A 15486-nucleotide genomic window follows, 5' to 3' on the forward strand; every position below is an offset into this window, starting at 1 on the left:
GGCTGATTAGTAGTAATTAAGAAGAAATTTCCCTTTTGATACATTTTGTCTTTGGAGAAATGGATGCTTTGCCATTATCTTTATAGTAACCGTCAGTTATGACATAAATTAATGTTAATGTTAAATCTTGACAACTTCTGCTTTGGAAGTTTGTACATGATAATTATAACTATAGCTGAAAGAGATGTTATCAAGTTGTCTGGGACTAAATAGTTCCTTCTTTTCCTGTGCAAAAATATTAATTTTACTATAGGATATTTTAAGGACATAAATATCAGAAATATACTGCTTTTATGGAAGAGATTGTATAACCAGGCTTTTATAGTTAAATCCATTTATGAAACACTGGTGCAAAGATTCCAATAGCGGTCTTACATATTCTAATGAATAATTGAGTAATTATGGGAAAAAACGAGTTGAGAAGAGCTATAATTCTTCAAGTTCGTCTTCCCTTGTTCCAAGAAAAAGATGGAATTGCATTTTTTAATCCTTTGAATATTAATGAAGAATTGAAAGCATTTAGATTCATTTTCATTTTAAACATTTATTTATAACAGGTTGTAGTTTTGTGACTTTCACATGTATGTCAGACTTTTGTTATTGTTAACTCTTTTTACCCCCAGATATTAGAGCTAATATTTGAATAGGAGATGTTTGTTTTTTACAAAGAATTTAATTGACTAATTGCTTAAAAGAAGTAGGAAAGACTTGGAAGAATTTGCAGAATTAAAGATTTCCTAACTATCAACATTTTATAGAAGTCATGAAAGCTAATAGAAGTGGAATAAGCCTCTATGTCTTATGGATTGTCAGGTGATTATGACAGGTGTGTGTATATATATATATATATCTCAAGCTGTTTGCAAAATATCTGGCTTTCATATAGCTAGTCTTTTATTCTTTAAAATTTCTTTAATATTAAAATATCATTTGATTCTCATCTGGGTTAGTTTGGCATATAGATAACTTGTATTATTCTCTAAAAATATAGTAATTTTCAAATTCTGGGGTGTTTTTCTTTTAAGTCACATAAAGCAATACAATAGTTCCTGCATGATATGTCTAAATACCATAACTCTATAGAGAATATATTTGAGGATCACTTATTCTTTCTTTCTCAACTGGAGCTGCTTCTTACTGGATCTGATATTGTCCTCTTTCTTGGTTTATTCCCTGATTTCAATGGAATCCATCAATAAGAGATTTCCTTAGAGAAGTCCTTGCAGTTTGCAAATGTTCTTATTCTACCCTCATATTTGATTAGTATATTCATTAAATTTAATATTTTAGGATGAAGGTCACTTTTCCTCAAATCATTAAAGGCATTGTTCCATGGTCCTCTAGCATTTTGTGATGAGAGGTTTCATGCTAGTGTGATATTTGTTCCTTTTAGCTGACTCGTGTTTCTTCTCTGTTGTCTTTTATGATTGTGTCGTTATGTTTGATGTAATGAAATGTCACAGCAGCACACTGGACGTTGAAAGTGGCTTCCCTGTATCCTTTCTACAGTTTTCTATTGAGGAGCAGCATACCTCTTTCCTTTTATCCTAATCCAGATGAAAGCCAGTCACAGCATGGCATCCTGGCCCTAGCCATTAGGTCACGGTTGTTTTTATTAATCTGCATTGTACCGCATAGGATGAAACGTAAGATGATGGACAGTTGGCAAAAGATAAGGTCTTTCTCCTGCATGGAGCAATATGTGGATGTGAGACCTAAAACTGCTACTGCTTTCTTTTTTTGATAGAGAAAGAGGAGAACCAGCTGTCTAATCTGACACACAAAAAGTGGCAGAGGCAATAGAATTGCAGTGTGAGAATGGCTCTGCAAAATGCCCTTCCATTATTTGATAACTGACTCCCTTTGATCTTCTTTATTCTCTTTTGCTGATACTCTAATTGATCACACTTTAGACCTCCCAGTTTGAATTTTCATGTCTCTTGTCTCTTCTCACATATCTTCCATCTCTGTTTTTTGTTGTACATTCTGTGAGGTTTCTCTTTTAAACACCTTACTTTCTTGTTGAAATTTTCTTTTTATTTTAGCAATCAGGAACTTTGCTTGTTTATTGATTGTTCCTTTTTAATAACAACCTCTTTTTCCTTCTATAGATGTATTAATAACATCTTTATAACCATCTTAAAATACAGATTAGAGTCTTTAAACATTTCATTCTCTGAAATATTCGTGTTTCCTTTGGGGTCTGTTTTCTCATGTTTTCTTCTCTTTCATGTTGAAGGCTTTTCTCAAATGTCTTGGTTACTTGTTCATATCTAAGAAAAAGGCAAGAGGAAAGCTGAACAGATGCTATTTTTTGAGATTACAGTTTTTTCAGCTTCACACTTCATCCTTGTTATACCTGGAGCTCAGGATAGTGTGGCCTTGTTTAGTTCCTTTCTTGGCTTTCTTCTCTCCTATACAAACTGTGGGCTACAACTTCCTCTGTTGATTTATCAGTCATTGTTCCTTCTCTGCTGCTTTCTGACTCAAGAATCTAATTGAAATCCCTACTCTGTTGATGCCTCCCCGCCGGTTTTCTTTGTTTTTTTAGAGCTTATAACTTTGTTTTCATTTTAATGGAATCTCTTGATCTAGAAATCTGTGTTAATTTCATTCTAATGAAATTCATTTAATATTCTTCCCTAAGTTTCAATCTTCCTCTTCTAATCTTTAATACTTTTCTTCTTTCATGTTCTTTTTTGCATTAGGGATTTTATATTGGTATTAATTATGTTAAATATGATTTTAAATTACTTAATGGATAGTTTTAATTTAAATGCAACAATAAATGCATAATTTTCTTTTTTCAGTAGAATATTTACTGTTGATAGAAAGACGTGAATAACTGATTTTTTAAAATGAATTTTAATTTAATATTTTTAAAAAACATTGATTACTACTTTACTCTTTATATTGGTTAAAATTCTTTTGATTACAAGAAGCAGAAAGTCTTGTTCAAGCTGATTTAAATAAAAAGAGAATTTACTGATAATGACCTGAAGATAAGTTAGCTTTAAGTAGATTAGAAACAAGATACAAACTATGTAATCAGAACACAAACACACATAGACACACCCATTTTTAATCTCTTGCCTTTACTTTCTGTTGATTCTATTCTCGATTTGGACCCCTGTAGTCGATGGCTTGTAATTACATCCTTTCTAGCTCATATATGTGTGTGTGTGTGTGTGTGTGTGTGTGTGTGTGTGTGTGTGTGCGTGCGCACGCATGTGCCCACACACTCAGTCATGTACAGCTCTGGGGATCTTCCCAACCCAGGGTTTGAACCTGCATCTCTTGTGTCTCCTGCATTGGCAGATGGGTTCTTTACCACTGTCCTACCTGGGAAGTCCATACTTAGTAGGAAAAGTAGTAATCTCAAATAGCTGAAAGAAAAATATAATTATGGTTCATTGTCATTCAGTGGCTTGACTTGTATCATCCATGAACCTGTTGTTGGGAGAAGATGATTTTGTTTGATGCGACAGGTCTAGATCCTGTGCCAGTCCTGGAGCAAGAGACTGAGTCATGATTACTGAAACCACATTTACTGTGGTTCTAGGGGAAGAAGTAAAATGGACTGGAATGGGTGAATTTAACTCAGATGACCATTACATCTACTACTGCGGGCAGGAATCCCTCAGAAGAAATGGAGTAGCCATCATGGTCAACAAAAGAGTTCTAAATGCAGTACTTGGATGCAATCTCAAAAACAACAGAGAATGATATCTGTTCATCTCCGAGGCAAACCATTCAATATCACAGTTATCCAAGTCTGTGCCCCAACCAGTAACGCTGAAGAAGCTGAAGTTGAACAGTCTTATGAAGACCTACGAGATCTTTCAGAACTAACACCCAAAAAAGATGTCCTTTTCATTATAGGGGACTGGAATGCAAAAATAGAAAGTCAAGAAACACCTGGAGTAACAGGCACATTTGGCCTTGGAATGCGGAATGAAGCAGGGCAAAGACTAAAGAGTTTTGCCAAGAAAATGCACTGGTCATAGCAAACACCCTCTTCCAACAACAAAAGAGAAGACACTACACATGGACATCACCAGATGGTCAACACTGAAATCAGATTGATTATATTCTTTGCAGCCAAAGATGGAGAAGCTCTATACAGTCAACAAAAACAAGACCGGGAGCTGACTGTGGCTCAGATCATGAACTCCTTATTGCCAAATTCAGACTTAAATTGAAGAAAGTAGGGAAAACCGCTAGACCATTCAGGTATGACCTAAATCAAATCCCTTATGATTATACAGCAGAAGTGAGAAATAGATTTAAGGGTCTAGATCTGATAGATAGAGTGCCTGATGAACTATGGAATGAAGTTCGTGACATTGTACAGGAGACAGGGATCAAGACCATCCCCATGGAAAAGAAATGCAAAAAAGCAAAATGGCTTTCTGGGGAGGCCTTACAAATAGCTGTGAAAAGAAGACAGGCGAAAAGCAAAGGAGAAAAGCAAAGATATAAACATCTGAATGCAGAGTTCCAAAGAATAGCAAGAAGAGATAAGAAAGCCTTCTTCAGCAATCAATGCAAAGAAATAGAGGAAAACAACAGAATGGGAAAGACTAGAGATCTCTTCAAGAAAATTAGAGATACCAAGGGAACATTTCATGCAAAGATGGGCTCGATAAAGGACAGAAATGGTATGGACCTAACAGAAGCAGAAGATATTAAGAAGAGGTGGCAAGAATACACGGAAGAACTGTACAAAAAAGATCTTCATAACCCTATAATCATGATGATGTGATCACTAATCTAGAGCCAGACATCTTGGAATGTGAAGTCAAGTGGGCCTTAGAAAGCATCACTATGAACAAAGCTAGTGGAGGTGATGGAATTCCAGTTGAGCTGTTTCAAATCCTGAAAGATGATGCTGTGAAAGTACTGCACTCAATATGCCAGCAAGTTTGGAAAACTCAGCAGTGGCCACAGGACTGGAAAAGGTCAGTTTTTGTTCCAATTCCAAAGAAAGGCAATGCCAAAGAATGCTCAAACTACCGCACAATTGCACTCATCTCACACGCTAGTAAAGTAATGCTCAAAATTCTGCAAGCCAGACTTCAGCAATATGTGAACCGTGAACTCCCTGATGTTCAAGCTGGTTTTAGAAAAGGCAGAGGAACCAGAGATCAAATTGCCACCATCCACTGGATCATGGAAAAAGCAAGAGAGTTCCAGAAAAACATCTATTTCTGCTTTATTGACTATGCCAAAGCCTTTGAATGTGTGGATCTCAATAAACTGTGGAAAATTCTGAGAGAGATGAATACCAGACCACCTAACCTGCCTCTTGAGAAACCTGTATGCAGGTCAGGAAGCAACAGTTAGAACTGGACATGGAACAACAGACTGGTTCCAAATAGGAAAAGGAGTACGTCCAGGCTGTATATTGTCACCCTGCTTATGTAACTTCTATGCAGAGTACATCATGAGAAACGCTGGACTGGAAGAAACACAAGCTGGAATCAAGGTTGCCAGGAGAAATATCAATAACCTCAGATATTCAGATGACACCACCCTTTTGGCAGAAAGTGAAGAGAAGCTAAAAAGCCTCTTGATGAAAGTGAAAGAGGAGAGTGAAAAAGCTGGCTTAAAGCTCAACATTCAGAAAATGAAGATCATGGCATCTGGTCCCATCACTTCATGGGAAATAGATGGGGAAACAGTAGAAACAGTGTAAGACTTTATTTTTTTGGGCTCCAAAATTACTGCAGATGGTGACTGCAGCCATGAAATTAAAAGATGCTTACTCCTTGGAAGAAAAGTTATGACCAACCTAGATAGTATATTCAAAAGCAGAGACATTACTTTGCCAGCTAAGGTCTGTCTAGTCAAGGCTATGGTTTTTCCTGTGGTCATGTATGGATGTGAGAGTTGGACTGTGAAGAAGGCTGAGCACCAAAGAATTGATGCTTTTGAACTGCGGTGTTGGAGAAGACTCTTGAGAGTCCCTTGGACTGCAAGGAGATCCAACCAGTCCATTCTGAAGGAGATCAACCCTGGGATTTCTTTAGAAGGAATGATGCTAAAGCTGAAGCTCCAGTACTTTGGCCACCTCATGGAAAAAACTCATTGGAAAAGACTCTGATGCTGGGAGGGATTGGGGGCAGGAGAAGGTGACGACAGAGGATGAGATGGCTGGATGGCATCATGGACTCGATGGACGTGAGTCTGAGTGAACTCCGGGAGTTGGTGATGGACAGGGAGGCCTGGCGTTCTGCGATTCATGGGGTCGCAAAGAGTCGGACACGACTGAGCGGCTGAACTGAACTAGGAGAAGAACAGGACCCAGTATTGGAAGGATAGATCTCCAAATATAAAGCAGGCTGTTGCTGATAGGAGGCTAAACTGTTGTAGGGGGTTCAAGAATAACAATTTTCCTGAAAGTAAATAGGTTCCAATTGCTCACAAGCTTGAGAGCCATTCTTGATGGTTCTTCTTTCAGTATTTTCTTCCCTTTCTCCCCACCCCTTCTTTTTTTGGCTTCCTCCCTCCCTCTTTCTGTTCCTTCTTAGCTTGTTTAAAAAAAAAAAATAGTTGATAATTAGAGCCACGACAGTGAGCTTCTACTCTAGGACCTGTATATTTAGTTGCTCATGAAAGTGAAGTCGCTTAGTCGTGTCTGACTCTTTGCGACTCGTGGACTGTAGCCCACCAAGCTCCTCCATCCATGGGATTCTCCAGGCAAGAATACTGGAGTGGGTTGCCATTTCCTTCTCCATAGGCATGATAAACTCAACAAGTTCAATGTTTCCTCATCATCTTTTTATGCAAATTTGCTCCCTTTCCTGTATTTCCCTCTTAGTTAGAAGCATTGTTATTTATCCCATTACTTGAGTGTAACCTGGGGCTTCACTACCAGACTTCCACTTTCTCAGTTCCCTCCCATCTCAACCACAATCCTTAGATCTTTAGGACCTTTTGATATTACTTCTGTTACCTCTGAAGTTGATCCTTTGACTTCATTTTGACCATAACTAGTTTTTTTTTGTCTAGACTGTACAAGTCTTCTAACTGGTCCACTTGCCTTCAGTATTGCCTTGTGTACCTGCCAACCTTTGTACCACATTATTATCAGCCAATCTGTAAATATGGGCTTCCCAATTTGTGCAGAGGTAAAGAATCTGCCTGCCAATGCAGGAGATGTAAGAGTTGTGGGTTCAATCCCTGGGGTGGAAGGAACCCCTTGGAGGAGGAGCCTGATGAGCCCTAGTCTACAGGGTTTCAAAGAGTTGGACATGACTCAGTGGCTGAGCATGCATACATGATCTGCATTAAGTCCTTAAATACCCATGTTTAAGATAAAGTCCAAACAAATTAGCCTGGCAAAAAATACTGTTTAGGAAAAGGCCTTTGCAGTCCCACCTGTTGTCTGATCCTGCTATTCTCACACAAGCTTCTGGGTCAAGTTATATTGAACAAATTAGGTTTCCAGGAGATTGCTTTTTTGTATCTGAGATTTTTGCCTGTGCTTTTCTTTGCCTTTATCTCTTTGTTCTCCTGAACTCCTTCTTGCTTCATACCCTTCTGTGAAATAGGCTCTGATTTACATTCCTATATCTTGGCAGCTTGTCTATAACTCCGCTGTACTTCTCAGTACATTACTCGGATTGTTTATATGATTGTCTCTTGCTATACTGTGAGACCCTCAAAGACAATCTCAGTGCTGTACACTTTTATATCTCTGGTGTCCAGCTATGTTCCTGGCATATTCAGTTCAGTTGCTCAGTCATGTCCTACTCTTTACGACCCCATGAATTGCAGTATGCAAGGCCTCCCTGTCCATCACCAACTCCCAGAGTCTACTCAAACTCATGTCCATCAAGTTGGTGATGCCATCCAGCCATCTCATCCTCTGTTGTCCCCTTCTCCTCCTGCCCCCAATCCCTCCCAGCATCAGAGTCTTTTTTAATGAATCAACTCTTCACATGAGGTAGCCAAAGTATTGGCGTTTCCACTTTAGCATCAGTCCTTCCAATGAACACCCAGGACCGACTTCCTTTAGAATGGACTGATTGGATCTCCTTGCGCTCCAAGGGACTCTCAAGAGTCTTCTCCAACACCACGGTTCAAAAGCATCAGTCCTTCAGCACTCAGCTTTCTTCACAGTCCAACTCTCACATCCATACATGACCACAGGAAAAACCATAGTCTTGACTAGACGTATCTTAGTCGGCAAAGTAATGTCTCTGCTTTTGAATATGCTATCTAGGTTGCTCATAACTTTCCTTCCAAGGAGTAAGTGTCTTTTAATTTCATGGCTCCAGTCACCGTCTACAGTGATTTTAGAGTCCCTAAAAATAAAGTCTGACACTGTTTCCACTGTTTCCCCATCTATTTCCCATGAACTGATGGGACCAGATGCCATGATCTTCGTTTTCTGAATGTTGAGCTTTAAGCCAACTTTTTCACTCTCCACTTTCACTTTCATCAAGAGGCTCTTTAGTTCCTCTTCACTTTCTGCCATAAGGGTGGTGTCATCTGCATATCTGAGGTTATTGATATTTCTCCCAGCCATCTTGATTCCAGCTTGTGCTTCTTCCAGCCCAACGTTTCTCATGATGTACTCTGCATAGAAGTTAAATAAGCAGGGTGACAATATACAGCCTTGACATACTCTTTTTGCTATTTGGAACCAGTCTGTTGTTCCATGTCCAGTTCTAACTGTTGCTTCCTGACCTGCATATAGGTTTCTCAAGAGGCAGGTCAGGTGGTCTGGTATTCCCATCTCTTTCAGAATTTTCCACGATTTATTGTGATCCACATAGTCAAAGGCTTTGGCATAGTCAATAAAGCAGAAATAGATGTTTTTCTGGAACTCTCTTGCTTTTTCCATGATCCAGCAGATGTTGGCAGTTTGATCTCTGGTTCCTCTGCCTTTCCTAAAACCAGCCTGAACATCTGGAAGTTCATGGTTCATGTATTGCTGAAGCCCGGCTTGGGGAATGTTGAGCATTACTTTAGATGTCTTTTAAAGGATTGTTGAACAAATTAGTCTGAAATGTAATGGATTATTTATATAATAATTTATCTAATGCAAGGGAAGTCACAACATTGTTTAAAAATATGATGTAAAACCATTGGCAATTTTATTTTTGTTTTTCATTTAGAAGCTTAAATAGAATGGACATGATAGTGAAACTTTTCAAAATATTATATCTTATTGATATGACAGTGTCGCCAAGTTTACCAGGAATAATTTCCAGCTGCAGAATATTTCATAAAAATGCTAAGCAGATACTTTTCCAGATTGATACATGTATCTTAGAAAACCTCCTTGTTATGGTGGAAAATTGCTTTGTGAATCTCTTTTCACTTTGGATCTCAGGGGAAAAAAACCCTAGATCATTGGATGGCTTAAGGCAAATCCAAAGAGTTTTGAGTGGGAAGAACATAGAAGAGGCCTTAAGATTGCAGGGAGGACCCATAGTGCTAATTAAACAGGCACACAGCACTGTACACATTGCTCCTGGATCTTACGTATTGTACAGCTTGCCTCAAGCCCTGTCAGTTCCCAAGATATGGACATTAAGCCTAGTTCCTTGGCATAAGAAATGCTTTGCTAGTATTGATTCTGGACTCCAAACAGGAAGATTTCAAATTAGCATAGACCAGTGTCATTTTGACTTCCAGGTGTGTCTGTATTGAGGCTGTGCCATCTCTGGCCCTTTTGATCTTCAAGTCAAGCATGCATGAGAAAGTACCTGATGGATGATCTGTCTGGAAATAAAATGTTAGATTATACTTGTCAGTTATTACAGTGTGTAAACTTATCACAGATCTACAGTCTTCATCTATAGATTTCCCTTAAAGCCTGAAAAACATGACCTCCTCATCCTAGCAAAGCTGTCATTCTGTCTCCTCACCCTTGAACTTAGTATCAGTGATTGTATGTGTACATTACACATGCACTTACATATTCTTTATCTTTTGGCTGATTCATGGACTCTGTAAATTCACCAATTGACTTACTTTTATGTCCTTGTTTTCCTCTCTTCTACGAACCATAGATTTCTTTTCTATCTTATCATCTACTGTATATATTTTAAAGTGTATTGGGTATGTTTGACTTGTCTCTCAAATTTCTTTCTTTTATGCTTTTCAAACTCTGATGTTTGTGTCCTATTGACTTTTTTTTTTTTTTTTTACTATTTTCCTGACAATGCTACTGTTTATTTTTTAAGAAATCCTTTGTTAATGTCTACTTCTGGAGTTGTCTAAGATGCTAGTTGTATGCTTCTGTTCCACAGCCCATTATTTCATTTCTGTACCTGTAGTTTACCACATCTTTGTTATTTTCTCTATTAAATAACCAAGAACACATTACAAAGATTTATAAGTGTAGATTACTGTATTCCTTTATTGTTGTCTCTACATTTTTTTTGTAACATAAGACTCTGTTGGTGGTCTCACAACAAAATGATAGGTTGTGAATTGAACTTTTTATGTTGGTTTTCCCTTTTAAATAGGGAACATCTTCATTCAGCAATTTGTAGTGCCTAAACTGTAAAGTGGGGCTTCCCAGGTGTGCTAGTGGTAAAGAATCCATCAGCCAATGCAAGAGACGCAGGAGACGTGGGTTTGATCCCTGGGTAAGGAAGATTCCCTGGAGTAGAAAATGGCACCCCACTTCAGTGCTCTTGCCTGGAAAATCCCACGGGCAGAGGAGCCTGGCAGGCTATAGACCGTGGGACTGCAGAGAGCCAGACGCAGCTGAACAAGTGAGCACACACACATGCTACTACAAACCTCAAATTAACCATAAAATCAATGATAATGTCAATAAATATTTAGAGGGTTTTTTAATTGATAGGAAATTATTTAATAGAGTCTTGTTTTATGACATGTGAGAATCAAATATGTGTCAATTTGACCTTGACTTTTCCTGTTAACTTTAACCTATACTGATACTATTAATATTTAGAGACGTTTCTTATGTCTTTCATTTTGTCATTGTTGTTCAGTTACTAAGTCATGGCCGACTCTGCAATGCCATGGGCTGCAGCACGCCAGGTTCCCCCCATCCTTCGCTATCTCCCAGAGCTTAAATTCAAGTCCATTGAGCCAGTAAGACTATCTAACCATCTCATCCTTTGCCACCCCCTTCTCCTTTTACCTTCACTCTTCAAGTCTTTAATTTTGTAAACATTAATTGAGTGCTTATAATGTACCACTATTGTAAAGTAAAGAGATGTACAAGATCCTGATAATACACAGAAACAAAAAACTAGTATAATGTAGAGTTGCCATTAGAGTGTGCCTTTAATGAGCTGTGGGGATTCAGAAAAGAAAAAAGTCCCCTGTGTTGGGAAGTCACTAGAGGCTTTCCAGGGGAAGTTACGTTTGATATTCTTAAAGAAAGTGAAATCGCACAGTCGTGTCCGACTCTTTGCGACTCCATCAGGTAGCCTACCAGGCTTCGCCGTCCATGGGATTTTCCAGGCAAGAGAACTGGAATGGGTTGCCATTTCCTTCTCCAGGAGATCTTCCCAACCCAGGGATCGAACCCAGGTCTCCTGCACTGCAGGCAGACGCTTTACCCTCTGAGCCACTAGGAAGCCTGTGGCTAGGATATCCTTAAAGGTTGTTTCAATTTTGACAAAGGCAAGCATGGAATATGCCTAAGAGAATGTTGCAAATTAAGAGCTTAGTTTAGCCACAGTCATGGAAGCAGGAAATCATAAGATATATTAGGGAAATAGTAGTTCAGTTTGGCTAAAGCTGAATTTTAAGGAGTAGTGGGAATAAGTCTGGAAAGGTAGATTAAAGCTACCAAGAAGAGTGACTTACATTTTAGACCAAGTTCAGGCAGTGAAGAGACCCAAGGCGATATTTTCCAAACTGAATTTAGCGGTCACATTTTTTCCTTTAAGTGAAAGAACCTACAATAAGATAGAAAATATAAAAATCCATTGTACATGGTATTTATTATTTTGTGAAACATATGTGTGTGTATACACATGTGTGATGTGCATGTTAAGCTGTTAACATTATATATATATATATATGTTTCTTACTGTTAAAAAGTTGTTGCAATTAAACAAGTTTGAAAGCCACCACCTTGAAGGATTTTGCAAAAGAAATGACGTAGAAATATATGGCTGAAGGAAGCTTCAAGGGCATTAGTTTGAACCACTAATAATGTTAAGAAGTGGGATGTTGTTGTTCAGTTGCTTAGCCATGTCTGACTGTTTGAGATCCTGTGGACTGGAGATGAGGGTTCAAACTGAAAACTCAGATACTTGGTTAGCTGAAAGGTTCTGAGCACATGACTGGGGGAATACAAGTGAGAGAGTTGAAGAGGGGACATTGAAGAGGTGGGTTGATAAGGCTTGATGGTAGTATTGAAATAAAGGGGAACAAGGAGTCATTGTAAGGTGCCTTAGTAACTGACAGTTACATGGCTAATCTACTCAGCTTTCCCTGGGCAGTGTTGATGATCAAAGTGAATTATGGTAGCTGTCTATTATAAATACTGTGATCCTCAATTTGCAGCACCCTAACTTTGTCATCTCTTTAATCTGTATAGGATGGTATAGAAGATACTTCATATCCATCTGGGTTAATTTAATCAAGATTACCTCTTAATAAATGTTAGTCTTGTTGGTCCTTTTACATTTTCTTCATAGAGTTGTATGTAGTACACAGCAACTGAAATATTCTATCCTATTTCGTGACTTTAAATAAATAATAAAGTACCTACAAGGGAGTGCAATGTACAGTACTAATGTTTTGACATAATAGTAATGTATGTAGGTGGGATTCAAATTACCATGGTCTTTCTCCAGTCTTTCACACTCCATAATGTCTCCTGGAAACTCCTGCCAGGTTAGTTTTTCTAGAGCATAGATCCAGGCACATTTTTCTCTTCATCAGAAATCTTTTCCGCTGACCCCCAGGTTCCCTGCAATATTACTTCATCTTCTCTTTCACATTTTCCCAGTATTCCCCCACGTAGAACCTATGTCTCACCTGCACTAGACTGTTGTCAGGACTCTTTCTTCCCCACATAGTTCTTGTCTTTCCTGCCTAGTGCTATGTATTATTCAGAAATAATTTTCTTCTCCGTTTCATTCTTTTACACGGCAGCTCCCTGATTCCTTCCTTGAAATGCCCCGCTTGAGTATAATATCTTCTTCTCTGAGACTTTCATGCAACATTGTACTTCTCTTATAGTACTTAATCTATCTTAATATCCAGAACTACTGGCTTTGTTTTGTTGTGTGTTTTGTTTCTGTAGTGGGTTTTTGTTCAAAAGTTATAATTACTTCAAGGGGCAAGGATTGTATTTTGTTCTTTTTTATTTTTTATGAAACCCTACACACTCCTTGGACTGTACAGGCATTATGTTCAACTACTCTCTGGAATTCACTTTTTCTATCTGTAAAATTGTATATAGCTTCCTTCTATCCTTTTTATTTGTTTTGAGAATAAATGAAAAAATATATGAGAGCCTCTTTAGGTTTCTAGAATAAAAGATGTTGTATAATTTAGTTTTTTTAAAACCTGCCAATTTTATTTCAGTCTCAGATTTTCTTTCATCTTTACCCTAGCTTCCCAAATACTCTAGTAAAACTAAATAAAATCAATTTTTTTATTGCATACAAATTTCCATTAGTATATTAATATTAAGTAGTGGCTTCAAGTTGCCATTGAGATGAGTGTAATTCCTCTTGACTTTATTAGTATGTTAATGCAGAGAAGAAAAAGAGAGGTAATCGTTCAAATTGTGAAAGAGGTTTTAATGGGGGCAAATTTATATTATATATTGGATTGAATTTATTCTTCTACATTTGTTGCCTATAATTCTTGGCCCTCCAGAATTTTTTTTAAGACTCTTTTAGTCCAGTAGTACAATGTTCCAAAAGATGTGTAGAATTAATGTTTCCTATCCAGTTTCTTATATAGGTAAACAGAGGCATGCATTGTTTCAAAAGAAGATAAAGAAGCAACCCAAAGATCTTATTGCTAGATGCTTTTTTTTTCCATTAAAATTTGTTTTGGCATGTTCTTTTAGGGTTTAACTCTATGCTTATTTTTAAAATTGAGTCAGTGTATTTTCTATTAACTCATTTGTAAAAAGCCTCAGGCAAAAACTTTAATTGAAAGTTACATTAACTAAATTTAGAGAATTTTCAACTTTTGAGACAGTATATAAAGAATTAAGAGATTTTTTAAATGGCTCTAAAACAAGGCAGAGGCATTAAAATATAACTGTTATGCATACTCCTGTTTATAAGAGCAGTTATCTTTTACTGCCAGCAGAATTATCCCACCGTTGCTCATAGAATCTACAGTGCTGAAGCATGTGATCATTTTGTGTACTTGCACAGAGTAGGTGCTCAATGAGCAGTTGTTTAATTAGACTTACTTTAGCTAATATTGATCCTTATATTTCTATACAAATAGAGACAAATCAGAAGTTGTTCTGTGTGCAAAATTCTTTGCTACCTATTATAAGATTGGTTCCAGGGCAATTGAAATGGTCAGTGGTCTGTTATAAAACAAGTTCCCTTGTGAATTCCTTTCTGTGTAGTAATTTTGCAAGTTTACCAGAGAGGAGGAGGAGTCATTGTCACTTAGTACATACCCCATGGCCTTCCCTTTTGAGCCTTTCACAATTTCACTCCTTTAATAATGTTTATTTGTCTCACAGTCATTTTTGTGACTTCCTTAAACCTCACACAAGTTTTACTGATTTTTACTGATCGTATAGTTTGGACTTGATCACAGGAAGCTAATAAGAGTCAGTCTAGTGGAGTTCAGTGCAGGCTAATGTGATATTTTAAGACAGGCTTTCTTAACCTAGAGGGGAGAAGTGTTTTTGAACCCTGAAATTTTTGTGAAGTTCTTTTGTGAATATAAATTTTTATCATGAGAGGTCTAAATTTTTATTATAGTCCCAAAATGATCTGTTCTTTTTTTAAAGTTTGAGTATTACTGTTTAAACTATCAATTTCAGAAAGCCTTGTAGCCTAGGCTACTTGGCTACTTGTAGCCATTATTATTCAAGTTAAGAATCTATTGTCCACTAAGCCTATAATATGCTATGTACTATGAAGTCAGAAGGGGCTTCTATGGCTTCCAAAAAGCAATGAGGAAAGTAGCATGGAGTTAGTGTACCTGAAAGCAGATGTGAATGTCCAGCATCTCTCAAGAAAGATATTAAGATCTCAAAGATAATAAAATCTCAAAGATAATCTGAATTTAATTCAGATGACTATTATATCTACTACTGTGGGCAAGAATCCCTTAGAAGAAATGGAGTAGCCCTAGTAGTCAGCAAAAGAGTCCAAAATGCAGTATTTGGGTGCAGTCTTAAAAATGACATAATGATCTCTGTTCATTTCCAAGGCAAACCATTCAGTATCATAGTAATCCAAGTCTATGCCCCAAACACTAATGCTGAAGAAGCTGAAGTTGAATGGTTCTATGAAAACCTAAAAGACCTTCTGGAACTAACATCAA

At 37.6% G+C, this 15486-nt stretch overlaps 1 protein-coding gene across 2 annotated transcripts in view; it reads left to right on the forward strand.

The window, feature by feature from the left end:
* Window positions 1-15486, forward strand: part of DPH6 (diphthamine biosynthesis 6) — a 193307-nt gene that overhangs the window by 10831 nt on the left and 166990 nt on the right. The gene's annotated exons all lie outside the window — the stretch shown is intronic.

The sequence above is a fragment of the Capra hircus genome, chromosome 10 (assembly GCF_001704415.2).
Source record: "Capra hircus breed San Clemente chromosome 10, ASM170441v1, whole genome shotgun sequence".
Lineage (NCBI taxonomy): Eukaryota > Metazoa > Chordata > Mammalia > Artiodactyla > Bovidae > Capra > Capra hircus.